Here is a 24604-nt window from a genome sequence, read left to right as displayed (position 1 = left end):
TAAATGGCACTTGCCCTCAAAAAAGTTTTCACACCTCCTGCATTAGGTCCTCTGCTGATATGCTCCTATTTAATCTCTGGGCTTCCTCTACTTTCATGTAATATTTATGATTCTGGACTCTGTGGATGCTGGGAATACAGTGACAAACATGATAAACAGGATCTCTATCATCATTGAGTTGGCAATTGTAATGGAGACAGATAAGAAACAAACAAACAAAAAATGAATATATACATACAATTTTGTTGTAATTACATATAAATGTATATTCCTTACTAGACCACCAGCTCCATAAGGTGAAGACCATGCCTATTTTGTTTAGAGAAGTATATAGTAAATACATGTGTATGTGTGTTTTAAATGAATGGACACTGAAGGCATGAACAAATAAGTTAACCTTTTTGTGCATTTTCTCATATTAATTCATGTACATAAGTGTATGGTCAGGCCACCCAGGATGGCTGTTCTCTTGTTCTCTGTACATCCTCTGCTCAACCAATCCCTGCCTCACCTACACCCTACTCACATGACTGACCTTCCTACATACATGCCCCAGGCCCCAACTAATGATTGTTCTAGCTTTAGATAAGAACTCTCCACTCTGCTTAAAGGGGCATGCCCCTCTGCTGGTTTCCCTGGTAACTGATGAGCCAACCTGAAGTCAATTCCCCCATAACTTGTAACCTCCCCCTGCCCCTGTGAGCGAAGACTGCCGCCATGTCCTGCCAGCCATGTGCCACACACAGTGGGGTGTTGCTCCAGGACCTTGCTTCAGACGTGTAAGCTCCCCATCCATTAAACCCTTATGTCTCTGTTGCCGACTCTGGACTCTTTCTTCAGTCTTAAAGCTGGGCAAGTACAGGTCTTCCAGGCCTGCATGGTTAGCCCGATAATAAAATACAATTTTCATATATACTCAAAATTGGAATCTTTCTATGAATACATAGTATACTTTTTCCATTTAACATTATGTCCTATGTGATTAAATGTTTTAATGGTTGTATAATATTTAACTATAAGAATGTACTAGAATGATTTTTAATCATCACCTATTGAGATTCTTATTTTCACTCTTTTCCTGACTCAGAACTACACATTCATTTAGATTGTTGCCAGTAGTTTACTGTTACGAATTATGTTCTGATGAATACCTTTATGCATAAATCCTGTATCTTTGATTATATTTACTTGGAAATATTGAATCACCGGACAGAGGTTATTATCTTTTTAAGGCTTTTATATAGATTGCCCAATTGTATTCCAGAAAGGTAAGTTATAGTTTATTAAGGGACAATTTAGATAATTTCATTAGGTTTTTTCTTTTGTTGGCTTTTTTAATCCAATAGCATTTCAATGAAGAGACTATGTAATGTATGCTTGGATTGTTTTATTTTTCTTCCCCCCTACTCAACACTTTCCAGCAGTGTTTCAACTTCTCCTATCTTTTGAGGTTAGCCATATGATTAAAATGATCTTTTAATATTCAAAATATTAATTTTGTTGTAAGATTTTTTCTTTGTTTTTTTTAAATTAATTTTTATTGGAAATTCTTTAGGTTTTGAAACTAGCAATGGATATGACCTAATCAAAAGGAGGCTGGCAGGTGCAAGGGCACTGAACCGAGAAGTATCAACAATTAATTGTATCAACTAGAAATGCTTGTGTTATATTGTGGAGTGACGAGGGATAGGCTTGGAACTCTTGGGACAAGTGAATGCTAGATGAGAGAATTTCAGTTTTTTAAAATAGATGTTTGGAAGCCACTGTAAGATTTTGAGAAGGAGAGGGATAAAACTGTTTCTGGAGGTAAACATGTCTTTACTCAGATTAGTAACTTGGTGACTTTAAGCAATTGAATTTACTACTTAAATTTCAGCTGTGTTTCACTCACTTTCCAAAGGGCTTAGGGAATCCAGATACCTTTCTGTTCTCTGTCGCATACCACTACAACGGTGGGAGATTTGTGGGAGGCTATTTCAAGTCTTCTCTACTCAGATACTTCTCTGAACCATTTTTAACCCACTGCATGGGCACACCATGTTGGACATAGCATTCCTCCCTCTCCCTCCCTTTCTTCCTCCTCCCCTCCCTTCCTTCCTCCCTCCCTCCCTTCCTTCCACTTATATTTATTAACAACATGCATGATTCTATGAAAAGCCAGCTTGAAACCTGGTCGTTCTGACTCTCAAGAGCAGTGTGTTCTGAGGACAGCTGCCTGTAGCTCTCTCTTGAACTCCATTGGTGTGTACACCTTGATGATGTTGTGGTACTGGCCTTCTGGCACCATGTGATCTGGCCCTTCCCTCTCAAAGGGGAATAGACTGGGGTCCCATTTGATGGCATCCTCATGTAGCTCCCTGGGATGCAAGTTGCAACTCCTGCAGAGCTTCCTGCTGGGGCCAAACATGGACCTGATGACATCCCTCTCCATCTTATGCTCTCACTGCTTATACAGGGAATACTTCTTTAGAAGCTGAGCTCTCATCTCATCTCTTCCAAGAGGAGTTCCACCTGAGGCTGCTGTTTCGCTTTATCCAAGAACTCACAGGGCTAATAAAATCCTCAAAGGGAATTAGCTCCTCGCTAGGCGTTCCTCTTTTTCAAATGTTCCTTTGCTGCTTGGTTTTTTTAAAGATTTAACTACCTCTCTCACAGAGGTTCTGCTGTCATGGGAACAAGTTCCCAGAAGGTCAGCAATGAAACTTTCTGGTAGGTGTCTCTAATCTATGTCTGCCAAATTCCCAAAGTGGCCATGGCCTTTAGGCTGTTTCCAGGCACACACCCTTTTGCAGTCAGGGCCCATGTGCCCCACACAGAGATCCAGACATAGCATTTCTTTAAAGAGAGTTTAGAATGTCTCTTGTTTGTGCCAGGGAAAGTGAGGAATAAATTTCACTGACTAGAGATTCCCCTAATCTTATCGGGAAATGGAAGGTATCATAATTGAGGAGGAATGGAAACATTCATTGGTTTAATATTTCCAAAATATTGTCTCTGTTACATTATTATTAGATGTGGCATTTAAGAAAGTTTATCATGGCACTAAACTCAAGGTGAGCTGAGCGTGAAGACAGCGTGGAAGTAGGTCATATACTCTGTGCTTACCTCTAGGAAACCATTTAATTAGAGTATGATATGCTGCCCTGTAAGAAAGTTCTAGAAAATCCAATATAATTTGTAATTTCTCTGGGAAAAATCCTCAGAATATAATTTTTCTTTACTGAGAGTGCACCTGAAGTATTATCTTTATGTATAAAAGATTAAATTTTTTTCTCTAAACACAAATTTCTGGCAGCACTCTATTAATCATCATAAACTTTCTCCCAGAGTTCAAAAATCCTTTTAGAAAGAGGGGAGAAAATGAATATTTTTCCTCTGTAGAATGTAAATGAACCCTTGGTGTAAGTCATGTGGCTCTAAATCGAATAACCAGGCAGTTTATTAATTCTCAGGGTTTTTTAGCTCAAAGCATTTTTATGTGCATTGTAATTTGTCTTGAAGACTCAGTAGTGGTGTTGTACTGTTCTTTTTTCTATTTCCAGAGCTGAAACTTCAGATACTTGTTCTTTTCTATTAAGTTTGCATTGTTTCATTATATTTACCCTTAATATTTCAAGATTTTCTTCACAGTAGAAAGGATAGGCAGTACATTATAATATCTAACCCAGTGTGACTTGTACACTTATGCTGAAGATCTATTTAGTTCTCATCACTCCCTCTCCTCCTTTGGTGCCTACATTAATCTTTTGGTTCTTTCCTTTACTGCTTGACTGGATGACTTCTCTTTATCCTTTCAGTCCCTGAATGTTGATATTCACCACAATTGTATACCATGGATTCAACTATTTTCTACCTAAATATTTTTCCTGAGCTACAGATCCATTTAAAACTACTTATTGTATCAGCATCTTGGTCTGAATGCATCAGAAGTGCCTTATGTTGCAACATATCCAAATGTGAAAGTTCTTATATTTTCCTCTAAATTGCCTTGAAGCATCGTCATCCACCCTTAAGAAGCTGGAACATTTAGCATTTTCTGTGATCTGCTCTTTTCATTGCCATTGCACTAATTTAGGACTCATTTTCTCTTTACTGAGGTCACAAATAAAGTTAGAAAAGATCTTATTATAATATACAAGTTTGATTCACTAAAATAAAAAAATAAAGACTGAACACTATAAAAAGGTTAGAGATGACATATTATACATCTTAATGAGCAATGATGAGCATTGTAAAATTATTCCATTTGTAATCACTTGATCCTTAGAAACTTCTTAGACTTTCTATTTCCCTCAGTTTCAGTGTCATGGCTGTACATTGATTTGCTTTTTCGTAGATATATTCATACTGAGAGGTCTTTTTCAGTATGTGCTCCTGTGTCAGATTCTGATGTTATGACATGTGATTATTGACTTCTACCACCTCAGTGTCAATGTGATCCTCGTGAAATGATCTTACAGTATATTGGAAGCATACTCTATGTATGTACCAGCAGCCTCTCTTCTTATAATACAAAAGGTAGTAAGATCTGATGCAATAGCTTCTTTACCTGCTCTGCTTTTGTTTTATCTCCTTTTTGTATTGCTAGGTAAAATATCTAGGTAGAAAAATCTAGATATCCTTTTTGTATTGCTGTCCCTTGCTCCCACTTTTTCTAATTATTCTCATCAGTAAAAACTTAGAGTATAATCAACATCCTTTTAATAGCAAAAAGGATATATATAATACATTTTAATACAATGGATTTTTACATAAAAGGATTTGAATTTGGGAATGCATTACTGTATTTCATAGGGCTTTGTGTTGTTAACCCAATTTTCATATGCTTATGCTCATGACATTATAAAATTAAGGTGCTGGTAGCCTTTTCTGGATAAATTGTTAAATGCCTAATTTCTCCGTCTATTCTTTCTGTTTCCTTCCTTTTCTGCCTGCCTTTTTAAATTGTTACTTCTGGCAGGTGCATATTTTCCAAAATGAACACTGTTGTGAAAAAAAAAAGAGTCTCTGGGTTCTTTAAGAGCAGAAGGATGCACTTCATTTTAGTTTCTTCAGAGAAGGTGATCTCAAGAGGTCAGTGCAAACATTGCCAGGTACATTTTAAATAGTCATATGAGGGAGCAGATGTGCGCCAGTGTTGCCCTGAGGAAAAGGTATTAGTGATGTATACCTGGATCTATGTCTGTACTTTGTTTCCTCAACTAAAGTTAAAATACCTGGGATCCCACAATATTTTTGTTGTCTATCCTACCACATGGGGATATAGTATTGTGAAAGGAGATTCATAAATATTTGTTGATCCATGATCTAACCCTGCCTGAGTGTTTATACAATGCCACGTATGCTGAAGAAACAACTTGGCATTAACTGGGAAAAAAAGCCCAGCATTTATTTGTTGCTTATCTATGATTTACATAATTTTCCAATTTTACTTCACAGTCATTTATTCATGAATAAATGGAGTAATTCTAATGGGGATAAAACAGGACTGATCATAAAATAGTGTTAATAATTTATTGGAAATCTAAAGAAGCTAGATATAATATGTTTCAAATCAGTACCATTCATTAACTTTTAGCCACTGTATTATGTACAGCACCTAGCCCACTGAGAATAGTAAATGTTTATAATTAATTATAGTAATTCCCCTTTCCCATTTTATTCTCGAGGTCTACTTTGAGAAAAGAAATGGCAGTTTATATACTTCCATTTATATTTGTTGTGTTTCTTTAGGTTTTTCATTACTTAGCTCAGATACCAAGAATCAGTTGTTTTGTTTTCTTCTTACAATAAAACAAAAACAAAAACAAAAAAACCTCCTACATTTTGGTTTCAGTGATTAACTGTGGTGTTCCCAGAGTAATGTAGTGTATATATAACAAAAGAATTAATGGTATAATCTTCTGGGAGTATACCTGTATGTGCTGTGTCTCTTCCTCCATCTTTAAGTCTTAGAGCACTTGGTTCCTGACAAAGCACTGTATTTGGTAGTGGTACAAGAAGCATTTCTCATTTCTGGAACTAGATGCGTTCCTGCAAAGCCTTATGTAAAAGTATATGTTAAATATAATAAAGGGGGCTAAATATTTCAGGAAAATGCGGAGTGGAATATTTTGTGAAATACAGCCATCTTCACTTTTTTGAAAATAAATAGCAAACATTAATTTTGGTGCCTGACACTTTATTTCTTGTTGTTGTATTGACATGTAATTTATTTATAATGAAATTCATCTATTATAGTTATACAATTTGTTGAGTTTTGACACGTGTGTACTATATTGAAACTACCACCACAATCAGGATATAGATTTCCATTATCTGAAAAAGTTCCCTTATGTAAATTTGCAGTCAGTCCCGTCCATACCCAGGCCCCAAGCATTCTTTGATCTGTTTGCTTACTCTATAGTTATGCATTTTCTAGATGTTCATATTAATACAGTCAAGTAGTGTGCGTTCTCTTGTCTTGGCTTTATTCACTCAGCATGTTTTTGAAATTCATCTGTGTATCAGTTGTTTGTTCTTTTTATTGCTGAGTAGCATTGCTTTTTATGGATATAGCAAAATTTGTTTTTGTGTGGACATAAGTTTTCAACTCCTTTGGTAAATACCAAGGAGCATGATTGCTGGATTATGTGGTAAGGATATATTTAATTTTATAAGAAACCATCCAGTTGTCTTCCAAAGTATCTGTACCATTTTGCATTCCCACCAGCAATGAATGAGAATTCCTGTTGTTTCACATTTTCCCCAGCATTTGATGTCATCAGTCTTCTGGATTTTGGCCATTCTAGTTGGTGTGTAGTGGTATCTCATTTTTAATTTTAATTAAGTCAGCTTATCAATTCTTTTTTTCATGGATTATGCCTTTGGTGTTGTTTCTAAACAGTCACCACCAAACCTAAGGTCATCTAGATTCTCTCCTATGTTATCTTCAAGGAGTTTTATAGTTTTGCACTCTATATTTAAGTCTATGATCTTTTTTTTTTTTGATGTGGACCATTTTTAAAGTCTTTATTGAATTTGTTACAATATTGCTTCTGTTTTATGTTTTTTGGTTTTTTGGCCATGAGGCTTGTGGGATCTTAGCTCCCCAACCAGGGATCGAAGCTACACCCCTTGCATTGGAAGGCAAAGTCTTAACCACTGGACGCCAGGGAAGTCCCATGTGATGTATTTTGAGTTAATTTTTGTGACAAGTGTAAAGTCTGTGTCTAGATTCTTTTTTTGTTGTTTTCATTTGTTTCAGCACCATTTGTGAAGAGACTATCTTTGACCCATTATATTGCCTTTGCTCCTTTGTCAAGGATCGGTCAACTATATTTATGTGGGTCTATTTCTGGACTCTCTGTTCTGTTACATTGATCTGTTTGTCTGTTCTTTCACCAATGCCATCCTGTCTTGATTACTGTAGATTTATAATAATAATTCTTAATTGCTAATGTAAATGGTATTGTGTTTTTAATTTCAAACTCCACTGTTCATTGCTGGTATGTTAGGAAAGCAATTAATTTTTGTATATTAACTTTGTATCTTGCAGCCTTGCTGTAACCACTTAGTTCCAGGAGTTTTTGGTTGATTCTCTTGGACTTTCTACATAGGCAGTCATGTCATCTGCAAATAAAGACAATTTTAATCCTTCCTTCCCAATCTATATACGTTTCATTTCCTTTTCTCTCCCAGTGGCATTAGGAAGGATTCCAGTACAATGAAAAGTAGGGTATGAGGGTTATTCTTGTCTTGTTCCTTATCTTAGTGGGAAATCTTTGAGTTTTTCAGCATTAAATGTTTTAGCTATAGGTTTTTTGTAGTTTTTTTTTTTTTTTATCGATTTGAGGAAGTTTCTCTCTATTCCTAGTTTACTGAGAGCTTTTATCATGAGTGGTTGTGAATTTTGTTAAATACTTTCCTGCATCTATTCACATGGTCATGTGATTTTTCTTCTTTAGTCTGTTAGTGTGATGGATTACATTAATTGATTTTCGAATGTTGAACCAACCTTGCATACCTAGAATAAATCCCACTTGGTTGTAGTATATAATCCTTTTTCATATTGTTGCATTTGATTTTCTAATATTTTGTTGAGGATTTTTGCATCTATGTTCATGAGACTATTGGTCTTAGTTTCTTTCTTTTGCAATATTTTTGTCTGGTTTTGATGTTAGGGCAATGCTGGCCTCAGTGAACGAATTAGACATATTCCCTCTGCTTCTGTCTTCTGAAAGAGATTGTAGAAAATTGGTATAATTTCTTCCTTAAATGTTTGGTGGAATTTAACCAATGAACACATCTGGGCCTAGTGCTTTCTGTTTTGGAAGATTATTAATAATTAATTCAATTTCTTAATAGATAAAAGTCTGTTCGGGAAATTTGTGGTATGGACTCTAAAGAGACTAGGAGTGTCTGTTGGAGCCCAGAAGCGGGGGGATGATGAACTTGAGTGTTCCTCTTTAGTTTCTTCAATTGCAGGGAAGGCAGTAGTTTCTGACTCAGGAAAACAATCTCAGCAACATGTGGAACGATATTGAGCTGCAAACGATGATACAGGAAGTGGGTACCTAAGTGTTGGTTCAAGAAAAGAACATGGAACTGCTTTATATCAAGTAGATTTACTAGCAAACATCTCCTCTGGAAAGTTACTGAAGTGGATGTGGTTGGCGAGTGTCAAGAAGGAAAGTTTCTTTTGGTTGGGGAGCGAAGTGGCAACTTAAAAAACAAACATTACTCACCAACGCTTTTGTTCAGAAAGCTAACGATGAAAATCAGTGTACTTACCGAATCTTATTGGGGAAGATAGTTCAAATGAAGGCAGCTTTTATATGTTGCTTCTTACAAACGATGGATTTTTTTGTATTACAAACCTTCAGCTTGTAAAAATTCAACAAGCGATTGAAAAGGTAGACTTCCATATGGCAAAAAAGTTACAAGGACAAATCAAGTCCAGTTTTATTTCTACTGAAAATGATCATACCCTTGGTTGTCTCAGTCTTGTGGCTGGTGATTTAGCAAGCGAAATCCCTGTGATAATTGGGGGAACCGGTAATTGTGCATTCTCAAAATGGGCACCAGATTCTTCTAGGAAAGGGATGACCTAAGTTAAGAGTGTTATTGATGCAGAGATTATTGAAGTTGCAAAGAAGTTCCAGCTGATGGACAATCTACTTTTTGTTTTTGATACCAATAATGTGCTGAACTTATGGGATATTTACATCCTAACTCCCATATGGAACTGGCCCTCCCTTCACATAGCAGAGTTTCTTCTCACCATAGAAGCAGATTAGCCTTCATCAATCATGTGGCAAGGGGTTACAAATCTCACATTAGTAGCTCTGACAACTACTACTGCTAATAAGATGAGAAACTTCATGGTCTATTCATTACCTATGATGGAAATACTGTATTCTTTGGAAGTATCTAGTGTTTCTTCTTTGGTCCAAACAGGAATTAGCACAGATACCATATACCTTCTGAAAGGAATTTGCAAAAATGATCCAGAACTGTCTGAAGACTCAGTCTCTGTTTTAGTACTCAGATGTCTTACAGAAGCTTTACCAGAAAGCAGACTGAGTTGGTTACTTCACAAACACAGATTTGCTGAAGCCGAGAGCTTTGCCATTCAGTTTGGACTAGATGTTAAGCTTGTTTACAAAGTAAAATCAAATGACGTATTGGAGAAACTAGCTTTGAGTTCTCTGGACACCAGTGAGCAGGCCAAATGGCAAAAACTTGTAGATGAAGCTAAGGAAAATCTGCATAAAATCCAGGACTATGAATTTGTGGTGAATTACTGCTTGGAGCTCAATGGATAACCTATGAAACTACCCAGGAAATGCTAATTATGCCAAAACCAGACTTTTGAAGAAAGAAGATAAAACTGTTCCTGTCTATTCTGATGGCTTAAAAGAGGTACTGAGGGCTCATGCAAAGTTGACTACTTTTTATGGAGCATTTGGACAAGAAAAATTCAGTGGTAACTCTTGGATTGAATTTCTGAATAATGAAGATGACCTTAAGGATATTTTTTTACATCGAAGAGAGGGGAACCTTGTTTGTGCACAGTACCTTTGGCTGAGACATCGGACAAACTTTGAAAGCAGATTTGATGTGAAAACGCTTGAGAACTTGCTCAACTCAATTTCTACACCAGTCTCCTTGCAAAAGCTTTGTCCATGGCTTAAAAATGATGTGATCCCATTTGTGAAAAGGACTGTACCTGAAGGACAGAAAATTCTTGCAAAATGGTTGGAACAAGCAACCAGGAACCTTGAACTAACTGATAAGGCAGAGTGGCCAGAAAATGGGCTTCAACTGGCAGAGGTATTTTTTACAGCAGAAAAACCATATGAGTTAGGATTGGTGACCTCTTGGTGTTGGAGTTCCTTGGATTATCAAAACACAGAAGAAGTATGTCAGTTAAGGACTTTGTTAAATAACCTGCAAGAGTTAATCACACTGCATAGGAAATACAACTGCAATTTGGCCCTCTCTGATTCTGAGAAGGAGGATACAACCACCATTGTATTCCGAATGTTTGATAAAGTGCTGGTCCTTGAGCTTAGTCCTTCCATCTTCTAGAAGTTTATAAGCGTTTACATGAGGGAACATGACTTGCAGGAGGAGGAACTGCTCCTTCTGAACATAGAGGATTTATTGAAGAGATGTAGCTCAAAGTTCACCTCATTCTTTGATACAGCATGGGAAGCAAAAGCTATGGCAGTAATAGGATGTTTATCTGACACAGATGTAAGTAAATAGTGATCATATAGATTTTCCTTCTGAGCATTGCATCCTTTCTTAAAACTTTTTTTCTGGTCACAAAAGCAACATATATTTGTTAGGGAGAATTTGTGTAATATGAAAAAAGAATAAAAAGAAAATAAAAACAAAACAAAACAAAAAGTCTATTCAGGTTGCCTATTTCTTCTTATGTGAGTTTTGGCCACTTGTGTCTTTTAAAGAATTGGTCCCTTTCATCTAGGTTACCAAACTTGTGGGCATAAAGATGTTTGTAGTATTTCTTATTTATCCTTTTAAAGTCCATGGTATTTGTAGTGATGTACCCTCTTTCATATCTGATATTAGTAGGTTTTGTCTTTTTTTCCTTAGTTAACCTGGCCAGGGGCTTATCAGTTTTATTGATTCTTTTTCCCAAAGAACAAGATTTTGATTTTATTGATTTTCTCTACTGGTTTTCTGTTTTAAATTTCATTGATTTTGCTCTATTTTTTAAAAAATATCATTTGGAATTCTACCTTATGGTCTGGTGTTTTATTTTATTTACTTATTTATTTAAAAAATTTTTATTTATTTATTTGGTTGTGCTGCATCTTAGTTGTGGCAGGCGGGCTCCTTAGTTGCAGGTCTCGGGCTCCTTAGTTGCGGCATGCAGGCTCCTTAGTTGTGACATGCAAACTCTTAGTTGCAGCATGCATGTGAGATCTAGTTCCCTGACCAGTGATTGAACCCAGGCCCCCTGCATTGGGAGTGCAGACTCTTATCCCCTGCACCACCAGGGAAGTCCCTGATTTTGCTCTAATTTTTATTATTTGTTTTCTTCTGCTTACTTTGGATTTAACTTGCTCTTCTTTTTCTAGTTTCCCAAGATGGAAGCTTAGATGATTGATTTTAGATCTTTCTTCTTTTCTAATCTATGCATTAAAAGGTATAAATTTCCCTCTACCCACTGCTTTCCCTGGATCCCACGAATTTTGATAAGTTTTATTTTCATTTCATTTAGTTCAGAATATTTTTAATGTCTCTTGAGATTTCTCTTTTGACCTATGTGTTGTTTAGAAGAGTGTTATTTAATCTCCACGTATAATATTTGGGAATTCTCTTTCTGTTATTGATATCTCGTTTAATTTTGTTGTGATCTGAGAGCAGATATTGTATGATTTCTATTCTTTTAAGTTTATTTATTTATTTTTTATTTTTTGCGGTACGTGGGCCTCTCACTGCCGCAGCCTCTCCCATTGCGGAGCACAGGCTCCAGACAGCGCAGGCCCAGCTGCCATGGCTCACAGGCCCAGCCGCTCCGCGGCATGTGGGATCTTCCCGGACCAGGGCATCAACCCGTGTCCCCTGTGTCAGCAGACGGACTCTCAATCACTGCGCCACCAGGGAAGCCCTTTTAAGTTTATTAAAGTGTGTTTTATGGCCCAGAATATGGTCTATTTTGGTGAATGTCCATGTGATATTGAGAAGAATGTGTATTCTGCTGTTGTTGGATGAATAGATCTATAGATCTGGTATACCAAGTTGATTGGTGGTGTTGAGTTCAACTATGTCCTTACTGATTTTCTGCCTGCTGGATCTGCCCATGTCTGATAGAGGGTGTTGACATCTCCAACTAAAATAATGTATTCATCTATTTCTCCCTGCAGTTCTATCAGTTTCTGCCTTCTGTATTTTGACACTCTATTGTTAGGTGCATACACAATAAAGATGATTATGTCTTCTTGGAGAATTCACTCCTTTATCATCATGTAATGCTCTTCTTTATCCTTGATAACCTTCCTCACTCTGAGGAGGTTTTCTTTTGATTTTATTTCCCCAGTGAAATAACAAACATGGCTATTAATTGAGAATGACATGAGAAATGGTATGCTGGAGGAGAAAACTGAAAGTCTGAAAGAGTCATATTGGAGAGTGGAAAATACATTTTTCTCTGAACAATGTTAGGCTGCTTTGTTTGGTTTTAGGCAGAGAGTTACATTTAGCCAGGATTGGGATTTTTCAGGTAAGTACAATAAAGAGAAAAAAGAGGTTGATTATGATGAGTGAATGTCACTATAAGTTATAAATTCTAAATTATTCCTGGCCATAGAAAAATATATAAGGTTTCATTTTATGAGGCTAACATAATGCTGGCACTTAATCCCAACTAAGATAACACCAAAGTAAAAATTTTTTAAAAATTAACTCTCTCATGTCTATGTATATCTAGGTATAATATTACAAGAGAATATAGCAATTTAATCACAAGATGATGCCCATGACCTAGTAGAATCTATTCTAGGACTGAAAGGATGGTTAAACATCAGGAAATCAATAATATCTTTCATTGCATCAATAAATTAAGGAACAAAAAGCTATATTAGTATATCAGTAGATACTGAAAATCTATTTGTGGACTAAATAGATTTTCAGTATCTATTATGATTTTCTAAGACTCTACTCTTACGGGAATTTTAGCAAGTAGCTTGATTTGGATAGCATCATGTTCTATCTATTTAAGGCAACATACTTGCTCTTTTAAAAGTTTTACCTGATCAATCTCCTTATCCATAAAATAGAAATTATAAAATAAATGGAGATATTATGCTTAAATTATTTTGTGATTTAAATGATATAACACATTCAAAATGCATTGTAAGAATTAAAATGTGACATATATGTTTAATTATTGAAACATAATTATTTGTCTTATTAAAGCTCCATATGCACCTATAGTTGCTGTTATTGCAGATATGGGAATTATTATAATGTATAAAAATAATTACATATATCTACAGTTTTCTTGGGTTTTTAGGCTTACCACCTGAATTTTACCGATTTAATGTTGCCTCATAATTATATTACAGTATGAAAATTTATATTTATTGTTCTCCCAGCCTGAAGTAGTTTCCCTGTTGAATAAGCCCACAAGTACCTTGAATGCAGCACTTCAAATTTTATACATTTTGGTTAAAAGTGAAATTTCCAAATATTAGAGACTATAACTGTTGAATTTAACTTAATAATACATTAGAATTATAAAATCGATTTGAATTATAAAATTGCATGGCTTATATTTGAATAACCAGGTTTACAGAGCATGCATTAGATTTCCTGGCATAAGGTCAATCCCATGTTATCTCAGAAAACTTCAGGAAAACGTAGTGTGGGAGATGGAACACTTATTTGGAAACTTAAACTTTTATATAGTAATTAACATTTATTTTCAACTTTTAGAAAAATTTTATTTACATTTTTTATCCTTGTTTAATTTCCATTCAAGATTCTTTTAATCCAATTGCTTAAAATTTTTATGATTGCTTATTAATATTGAAAATATAATACTTGATTCCTAAACATTGGAATATAATTAACAGTAAGGGGCCTTCATCTTACAGATGGAGAAACTGAGATTCAGAGAAATTAAGCTCCCAGGGTCATAGATCTAGTTAGTGGCAAATCTAGTACTATAACCTAGTTTTCCTGATTGTCATCCCATCTCATTCTTATTTATCTTACACCAAATTCTTCTCAAATCTCTCATGGACTGGGTGTCACATGCATATATTTTATACATATTTGGATTTTATTTGATTGTTTATTTGGGGGTAGTCCAGAGAGCTAGGTAAAATGCTTTAAAAATTAAGTCTTCATAGACTATTAGACTAGCTCCTAAACACACCATTTATGTGTTTGTCTTTAGAATGTTCCATTCCCTTCTTTTTGTTTCAGGTCAACCAAGTCTTATTTATATAAAGAACACCTGTACCTAATAATAACCTGGCTATAGGAAGCCCTTAGGGCAACTCTATAATTATTGAAATAATCAAGTCCCTTTGAGAAAACTCATTTTCTGAATGATGCTATTCTCCAAAGTGTTGGATTAAACTACCTCAATTGGTAGAGATCTCAGATTTCAGAAAGCCCTTTAAATGTAGAAGAATACAAATATAGGAAACGTGTTTGTGTAGTGTATTTGGACGCTTCTGGGTTTCCTCATCACAGCATACTTAAAATAAACATTTGAGAGTTAGACAGAAATAATACCACTCTATGCAGACTGAATACTTGTCAGACACTACCTTCTCTTATTGTGATTCTAACAACACTTAATCATTATATATAAATATAGAACAGAGTTGTTCTGACCAAAATTTAAATAATATCGGTGGCACCAGTTACTGAGTCTCCAAAGTCCTTTTTAAGGGTTGAGGAGAAAGTAGGATGTGGTTAGGCTAGATTTTATAAACATATTATACTAACTCATATTGTTTTCAAAAAGACATTTAGATATTTGAGCTTTTAAAAACTGGAATAATTTGCCATTACATTATAATATCTCAATAATCTAAAAGTCTGTATAATGCACAGAAGAGCTGTACATTGTACTTTTAATAAGAAAAGTAAATCTTTTAAAAATCTCGTATAAGGTTAGTTTGAAATGCCTTATGGGGTTTGCTTTTAAGGAAGGCCTCAGCAACTTTAAAAATAAATTTGAGAACTACTTGGAAAGATGCCTAACAAGCTCTATTTTATCTGCTTTGGGAAATATGACTTTTTCCGTATTTTCTTAGATTTATTTGCTTAACATAAGTAGAACAGAATTTATATATATTATTAAACCTATCTTAAAAATTGATCATAAAAGTACATGCCTTAAATGTATTTTTAAAAAGTACATGCATGTACTTTTTTAAGGCATACTAATATCCAATTTTCTTATTATTGAAAAGTTCAAACATATTATAGAAGTAGAGAGAATAGTATGATGAAGTTCTTTGTACCAGTCACCCAGCTTCATCAGTGATCAACATTTTACCAATCTTGTTTCATTTATCCTCCCTCTTTTTTTTTTTTCTGGAGTATTATAAAGCAAACCCCAGACAACAATCTTAACAATAAGCAATATTGTTGCTTATTAGATATGAATCTTTACACAAACTGGTGAGTGAAAGATGTTCAGAAAGTGTAAAATAGAGTGGGAGCAGAGGGGTCACACTTACTCCGGCTCCTTGGTAAACAGTGGCAGAAGTAATATGCAAGGCTTAAGAATCCTTACTCTTCACTCCTTGCCAGAGCAACCGAACAATGTTCGGTTGTGTCATATGCACTTGTGCCCTTGTGGGGAATGATGATGGTAAGGTCCGTATGAGATGCTGAGCAACGCACCCTGCAACCTTGTTGCTGGATGGGGTTCCCTGAGATAACGACTCCTAACTGACTAGGGTATAGGAGGCTTGTAGTAGTGCTGTTGAGATCAATACCTGTGGAACAGAAGTGAAATGGAAGAAGCAGGACTGGACAGAGGGAGAAGTTGAGCTGGAAAGTAGTCTCAACAGAGGCCTTAGCCAACCCTATGGTAAATTCTGATCAAGACGGCAGACCTTCGGATCAGTAACTGGGGCAGTCCAGGGGCAGGTCACCATGGAATGGGGGTGGATATTGGATATTGGGTGAGGAGGTTGTCTTCAGCCAAGGCAATCCCTATTTATTGCTGATTACAACAAACAGCTTTCCATAAGCAGCACTCCCAGCAGCCTGGGGAATAAATCCTTCCTCCCTGAAGTGGAATCTGGGCAGCATATCAGAGTATCCACTGCACATATTTTTAGCAGGAAAATCTGTTTGTACATTTTAGGTTTTTCCTAGGTAGGAAAGTTATTAAATGCTTTTATGTGGTAGGTATTTTACATACCTTATTTTTTAAAATTTTTTATATTGGAATATAGTTGATTAACAATGTTGTGTTAGTTTCAGGTGTACAGCAAAGTGATGCAGTTATACAATTTACACACATTATTTTTAATCTTCACATCAGCTCTGTAAAATAGCTATTATATTTTTATGATAAGGAATCTGAGAGGGTGGCCTGTCCAAGTTTACACAGCTGGTTTGCACAGCTGGTATGCATGGAAGAATTGGCATTCTAACCAAATTCTCTCTGACCCCCCAGCTTTTACCACCATGCAGCATAGCCTCCCACTCTACTACAGTACTGTGTCAGCACAACTGTAATTAAAGCTCTCAGCACATGCATTATTCCTTTACTTTTTCTTTTTATCTACCAGTTAGATTAGCAATGTATGTTTTTAAAATTTAAAGTAATGTTTAAAACCTTCCAAACCTATTTGAAATTCAAGCAAAATGACTCAAGGTCTAGTAGATTTCCCAAACAGGTTGAAACATGTTCTCTATACTTCTTTTGAGCTTATTGAAACGAGGAGGTTAAAATAAAACTAACCAAAGGCATATTAATGCCTCTGTGATGATTTCTCTTTTGGATATGATGTGCTCTGGAGAAGAGCACTAGATAGTCAGTATGAATCATTGTCGTTATTCCTAGCCTTTTTAGCTACTGAATGGGAATAGAGGAGGCTGAGTTCTATTCATAACTCCTTCAGTATTCCTCCCTGAGTGATCTAGGGAAAGCCACTTAAGCCACTACATGCTTTATTTTCCTAACTTGAAAATGGCTGTAATAATATCCACTTTTCCCTTACTTTAAGTGACAGTTATAAGAGCAGATTAGATGCTTTGTGAATGCTTTGAAGCAGCTCCTTAGGAACATGATGTTTCTTAATACTTTCTGTTAGCTAATCAAATTTGTGAATTACAATCTCTCTATTATTTTCTTAGAGAATATAAAAATCTGTAGAAATATATTGCAAATGAATTTTATAAGCAAACTCATTAATATATTACTGAGAATTTTCATCAGCAGTCAAATAAACTAATTGAGTTTGAATATTAGAAAGGCATTTGACTGTTATGGTAAGCAAAATAATGGCCCTCAACAATGTCTACACTTTAATCCCCAAACCCGTGAAATGTTGCCTTATATGACAAAAGAGACTTTGCAGATGTGGTTAACCTGAGCATTTTGAGATGGGAATATTATCTTGGGTAATCTAAGTAAGTCCAATGTAATCACAAATATGCTTACAGAAGACAAGAATATCAGAATAGGAGAGAGATTTGAATATGCCATGCTGCTGACTTTGGAGGTAGAGGAACGGACCATGAACCAAATAATGCATTTCATCTCTAGAAGTTGGCAGAGGCAGGAAAACAGATTCTCCTAGAACCCCCAAAAGGAATGCAGCCCTGATGACAGAACTATAAAATAATAAATTTGTGTTTTTTTAAGCCAGGAAATTGTGGTTATTTATTACAGCAGCAATAGGAAACTAATGCACAGTACTGTCATTTCATTTAACCACTGATCTTGGTTCCTATGAAATAAAAAATTGTCCTTGTTGTCAAGTCTGAGAACCACACCTGGAAAGTGGCAGGGGGTGGGGGTGTGTGTGCCTCAGGTTGCCTCCAGTGCATCTGTCCATCTCCAGATTAAATGCAGTCTCGGTTGGTAAGCCCTCTCCTAGAAGGTTTGTCCGATTACCACTTCTTGGTTAGTTAAAAGGTGGAGTATGAGCAATTATGCTCCTCTAAGAATTTCTTAGGAAAGTCTTTCCATTGAGATTTCTGTTCTACTTAGATCACAGGATGATTGGCTGCCCTTTTGTGTGTCATTGTCTTGGTCCTGATGCCTTTATCCACTCTCAGTTCCTCCTCCGAATATCTCCTGCTTCTCCATATTAAAAATCCTTTAGGGACCTCTTTATCCTCCTTCTTTGGATCAGTTCCACTGTCAATATTCTCTGCTGCTAAACTAAGGCTGTTTAGCACCACTGGAGAAAATGATGCACCTATATGGACGTATCTTGGGAAAACCTTATGATCTACAACTAAGTATGTTTGTGTATGTATGTATGCGTGTGTCATGATGGGGAAGTTGGGAGTGAGACAGCAGTTTTCTTCCTAACTTAAAGGGATATATATAGAGAGGGATTTTTAGATGTAATTAAGGTCCCTAATCGATAGATTTTAAGTTAATCAAAAGAGAGATTTTTTACTAGATGAGCTTGACCTAATCAGATGAGCTCTTTAAAGAGAGATGTTCCCTTGCTGGCCTAGAAGAAAGCAGAGTTGTAGTGTAAATTGCCTTTGACTAGGAGAGAGGCAGCCTGTAGAAACTGAAAGCCTTAGTCCTACAGCATCAACGAACTGAATTCTTCCAATTATCTGAATGAGCTTGGAAGAGAACCCTAAGCTCTAGATGGGAATCACAGACCTGGAGCCCAGAATACAGCCTTCGAGGCTCTGAGCAGAGGTCTTATCTAAACTATGCCCAGACTCCTGAGTCAAACAACTTGGAGAAAATAACTGGATGTTGCTTTAAGCTGCTAAGTTTATGGTAATTTGTTATGCAGTAACAGAAAAGTAATACAGATTTTGGTATCAAGAGAGGCGTGTGGGGCTTCCCTGCTGGTGCAGTGGTTGAGAGTCTGCCTGCCGATGCAGGGGACACGGTTTCGTGCCCTGGCCCGGGAAGGTCCCACACGCCGTGGAGCGGCTAGGCCCGTGAGCCATGGCCGCTGAGCCTACGCGTCCGGAGCCTGTGCTCCACAATGGGAGAGCCCACAATAGTGAGAGGCCCGCGTACCACCAAAAAAAAAAAAAAAAAAAGAGAGGCGTGCTGCTATAATACATACCTAAAATGTATGAGTGGCTTTGGGATGGGTCAATAAGCAGAGGCCTATTGGAAAAATTCTGAGGAGCATAATAGAGGAAGCCTGAATTATTATGAACAGACAGTTGGTAGAAACCTTGACTTTGAGAACACTGCCCTGAAGGGCTCAGAAGTGAGGAGAATGTTATTGGAAACTGGAGGAAGAGGGATCCTATTATGTGCTGGCAGAAATATTAATGAAATATGTGAAACGTTGTGAAATATGAATTTACACGTATAGCTAAGGAGATTTCCAAGTGAAGTACCAAAGATGACGCCTGGTTTTCTCTTGTTGCTTATAATAACATGTGAGTAGACAGAGGTAAATTGAAGGAAGAAATGTTAAACAAAAATGAACTAGGATTGAATGATTTTGAAAATTCTCAGCCTGTCCAAATGGCAGAAGATGCTATGTCTGCCAAAAGTATGGTATCAAGAAATAATTGAGTGTGTGACCATACAACCTTTTGCATTTAGAAAGATCAAAATGTCAGAGTATTCAGTCACACAAAAGCCCTCTCAGGAGATTAAAGGTATGCCTCATTGATCTTCTACATCAAACCAGGGTACCTCTGGGAGGCTTAAGAGTATTGTTCATTATCCATCTTGTCAGGAGGCCAAGATATAGAAAAGGGATAATATTGAAAGCATCTGTGGATATGGCATTTCTCTACTAGAGTGAATCCCTGTGAAATCCATGGAAGACCCACAAAGTTCTTGAGAAATTTATTTCAGCAAAAACATTGCCAGCTTAGGCTAAAAGAGATAGAGAAGGCACAAAAGGAAAGGAGGCTGTCAAATCTCCAAAATTCTACTGGCAGGAAGCAGGCTGATAAAACTACTGGGCAACAAACATATGCTACCTTTCGTGAAAAAGGAAAGATCACTCGAAGGGCCGAACCAAGAAGGATGGAGACTTCAGAAAATGGAGCTGAGAGCCAAGGAGGATAATTCCCAGGCCTTGAAACCTAATCAAGAAAATCCCATTTGACCACTGGATTTCAGAACTGCTCTGGAACAGTGACTCTTTTTTACTCCCCTCTCTCCCACCCCTTTTGAACTGGAATATACATAGCTGTTATCCTATGCCTATCCTACCATTATTTGTTAAGAAGGTGGGGGGAAGATAACTTGTCTCTTTAGGTTTATAGGTCCATAGGTGAAGAGGAATTGTGCTTCAGGAGCTGAACATAATGGATTACACCCAAGCCTTATCCCCACTTGATTCAGATGATGTGGTTTCGGACTTAGAGCTGATGAGATGTTGGACTTCGAGCTGATCTGTCTTATTTACTACCATGTGTTCAATTCCATACACATAGTGCTTGGTGAATAACAGCTTATGGAATTTGTATAATTCTTCCTGAGCATTATTAGCTTGAATATCAATTTTGAAACAATAGGGAAATTAATTTTTATGATTATTTAAGAATAAGAGTCTGGTTTTTAGATAATGTTTAATTCCCACAAGTAAATGCCATCCTAAGGAAACTTGGTTGGGCACCCAAATATGTTTCTCCAGGAGACAAATAACTCTTCTGTTTCACTGAAAACCTTCTTTAGAATTTTACAGTTATCTTTTCTTTACGTGAAATCCCATGATTAATATAGAAGGTAATTAGGAGTCAGGCCTGGGAGAGACAAGGTGATCATGTTAGCAGGGTTCTTGGTAAAAGTAGTACTGGTGAGTGTAATTAATTTTAACTTCAAGAAATCTCAAGGCATGGCAAGGAGGAGATTGCAGTAATCTAGGTAGGTACTGATTCTAGTTTGTTGTGCTAAAACCAGAAATGAGTTAGGAATTAGTGGAAGAAGTAGTCCTTATAAGGATTATTAGTGGCCAGAAAATCAAAATATGCTGTTATCCAGATAAGAATAAATTGTATTTATATATTTATTTTGGTTAGATTAAAATAGGTGTAGATTAAAATAATGCATATCTAGAACTGCAGAACTACAAAATGGAGAAAATACATGTCTATCCTATATATCATGGACAACCACTAACATGAATTTCTTAATTAATTCTCTGGGTTTTTTTTCTAGCTATGAATATACATTATTAATTTTATTATTTATTTATATGAAAATTGAGATTGTTTTATATTTAGTTTTGTAACTTGATTTTTTCACTGAGCAATCAATTTTGAGAATTTTTCTGAAATTAGATTGATCGATCTACCCCATTCTCTTTAATAACATTGCATAAATATATTAAAACATATATCTATTCTGCTGTTGATGAATATAATTTGACTATTCAATTTTCGTTTTGTAAACAGTTCTGCAATAAGTATTTTTCTATGTGCATTTTGGCATATTTCTGTGAGCTCAGTAATTCCACATGTAGGTATGAACTCCAGAGAAACTTTCATTCACCATGCATGGAAGTGTCAGTTGCACACTGTAATAGTGAAGAAAAAAACAACAATAATCACAAAACTGGTAAAATCCAAATTTCCATTTTTTGGGAACCAGATGAATAAATGATGAAATGTCAATGTCTAGAAAGTGTAAAGCATAGTAGATCAATAAACCTCAGTTACTGTATCTAGAAAATGAACAAAACTTTCAAACGTGACGTTGAGTGATGAAAGCAAGTGACAGAATAAGTACATGACACCATTTTTGTAGTTTTAAAAGCACATACATCAGTACAGTACTTTGTTGTTTGTGGACAAATACTCAGTAAAAGCATAAAAAGATGGGTGGAAAAGATATATACCAACTTTATTTTAAAGGTTAGCTTTAGGAAAGGAGGGAGAGAAATGGGATCCAGGTAAAGTTCTAAGGGTATTACAACTGAATATGGGGCATTTTATTTTCTAAGAAATCATAGAAATCTGTGTTTCACTTTGAAGAATGTGTGTATATGAAAAGAAAAGTGTATCTATGGAAGTAATGTTATAGCAAAGATGTTAAGATCATTAGACAGTGCTATTCTGTGCTTGGAGATTATAGGAAATTAACATCACAGAAAGAGGAAAATAAACAAGCAGAACTCACCATACCTTCACAGTCAATTAGAGATCAATCCCTCTTCAAAAAACATTATATTAAACGTGAAGCCATCTTCTAGCCTGTAAGAGCAGTCAAATTAGTACCCCAGATATGCCTCCGTTTTGAATTCCTTCTTAGTATTTTCATAAAGATGTTTACTTTAAACATTTTTGTGGTCTATATTACTCCCTCCTTTTCTGAACAACTGAAAAATTTGACTGAGACGTCCATTATATGTCTTTTCTTCTACAGTTACTTAATGAATCTTACTTTTAATTCCAGTTTAAAGTCCTCTGTGGGTGAAGATTTTATCTTAACTCTTTTTTGATATTACCTTTGAGCTTAAGTACTTCTATATGATTTTTCCCCCCAACTTAAGCAACAGTGCTTATCTTCACCACCCACTGAGATCTTCTTTGTTTTTAATGATGGTAGGTACCTCAGTATCATAGAAAGATCTCAGACTTTGGTTTATTAACTATGTTACGTGGACAGGTTCCCTATCTTGCTGAACCGCAGTTCCCTCTTCTGAAAGTAAGGATAATAATAAAATCTACCCCACTGGATTGTGCAAAGGGTAAATAAGAAAATAGCTGTAACTCACCAAGTTGACATAGTGCCTGTAACACCAGGCTTTCAAAATATGCTAATTTTTATTTCCTTTCCCTACCCTGAAACAGAAAATAATAACATTAATTTTATGTGATTGTTTTAAATTATTTTTACATAAATACTTTAATTTAGGTAGCTCTTAATAGTCATCTACTTACCTGGTTGAGAGAAGTGAGGAATCCAGAACAAGTATTTGAGACATGCATTGATTTTATGTGTAAGAAGCAAGTTCCAGAATATTGTGCAAAACCAGCCCTGAATTAAAAACCTAAGCCTTCATTTTGCTGTACAGCAGAAACTAATAGAACATTTTAAATCAACTATACACCAATTTAAAAAAAAAAAAGCTCCAATAAATAAATAAATAAAATAAAAAGAAGGCGGGACTCAGAAATAAATAAATAAATAAAAACCCCTAAACCTTCAAGCCTAGCCTTGTACAATGCTCAATCAAGATGAAACAAAAATGACAATTCCAATCTTCAGTCAGAATGACCTAAGATGCTTACCCCTTTAAGGCTCTGAGCTTCCTTTCTTCATGGGTTATGGGATCAGTACAATAGCGAGTAGACGTTCTATCCCTTAGTTTAAAGCCTTTAGTAGATTATTTAGTAGATTATTTAGTAGATTATAAGCGAACACTACTTTTGGAGATTTTGTATATTATCTGCTCACTCAGGATGATATAGTCACTGCCTCCACTTCCTGTATTTTTCCCTTACCCTCCTTTTGGTTGATCTGTTTACTGGTTCTGTAAATACAGACCCTTTAAATGGAGAAAGACTGTTTCAACATATGATGGTTAAAAAAAAATCTCCAACTCACATCCAGTCCATGGTTACCTATCTTTCCTTTCTCTTCCATCCCCTCTGCACTCGTTCAAAAACACATAACTATACCTTCTAAAGTATCTCATAGGCTTCTCATTTAGGTTACTTTTCTCCTTTAAGGTTGCTTTTTTTGTTATTCGTGGAGTTGAATTTGGATCTCTTTCTATTGCAGCTCATACAGGCTTAGGTGTGTCTTTAGGTACAGCTGGATCCAGGGGCTCAGATGAAGCCATCTGGACTTAGTCTCTCTCCCTCTCTTTTTCCCTCTGTGTCTTGGCTTTGCTTTTTTCTGTGTTGGCATCACTCACAGACTTGCTTTTATTACATGGTTTCTACCAGCATCTCCAGGCTTACACTACTTTAACAGTTCTACCAGAAAGAGAATTTCTTTCTCAGTTGCCCAGAAAGTCACAAGATTGAGACCCAGTGAACAGATTTTGGAATATATGGTTAGAATGCAGTGTTCCATGTGGGGAGGGCTGACTATTAAATCAGTAGAGGTAAGCAGTAGCCAGATTCTGAATAACCTTGCAAGCTACCTTAAGAAGCAGGACATATTCAGATTTTCATTTTAGTAAGATTACATAGGAACATAGGAGCTAGAAGTTATTGGATAGAGTAAAAACCATTAGGGAATTGTTGCTGTAATTCAGTTCATAGATTTTCATGGTGTGAAAAAGGTTACCGGCTGCTGTGATGGAGAGGAATATCTGCCCTTCCACTTTAGTTTCTCCATTACTTCAAGATGCACCTCAGATGTCATCACCTTTCTGAAGTCTCTTCTGCCTGTCCCAGACACTTCCACCTGTGAGGTGAGTTCTTACAGTACCCGTCCATCAAACTACCTATCCCTCTAACTCGTAATAAGCATATCCTAAGA

General features: G+C 36.1%; 1 protein-coding gene and 1 pseudogene across 5 annotated transcripts in view; both read left to right on the top strand.

Moving 5' to 3' along the window:
* Window positions 1-24604, top strand: part of ANKS1B (ankyrin repeat and sterile alpha motif domain containing 1B) — a 1179755-nt gene that overhangs the window by 373882 nt on the left and 781269 nt on the right. The window lies entirely within an intron of this gene.
* On the top strand, window positions 8509-10863 carry LOC113620882 (kinetochore-associated protein 1-like; annotated as a pseudogene).

Source organism: Aethalodelphis obliquidens, unplaced genomic scaffold, assembly GCF_003676395.1.
Source record: "Aethalodelphis obliquidens isolate GAN/ISIS:26980383/991018 unplaced genomic scaffold, ASM367639v1 scaffold8, whole genome shotgun sequence".
Taxonomy (NCBI): domain Eukaryota; kingdom Metazoa; phylum Chordata; class Mammalia; order Artiodactyla; family Delphinidae; genus Aethalodelphis; species Aethalodelphis obliquidens.
Note: the sequence above shows the minus strand (reverse complement) of the source record. Positions and strands in the feature narration are given on the sequence as shown.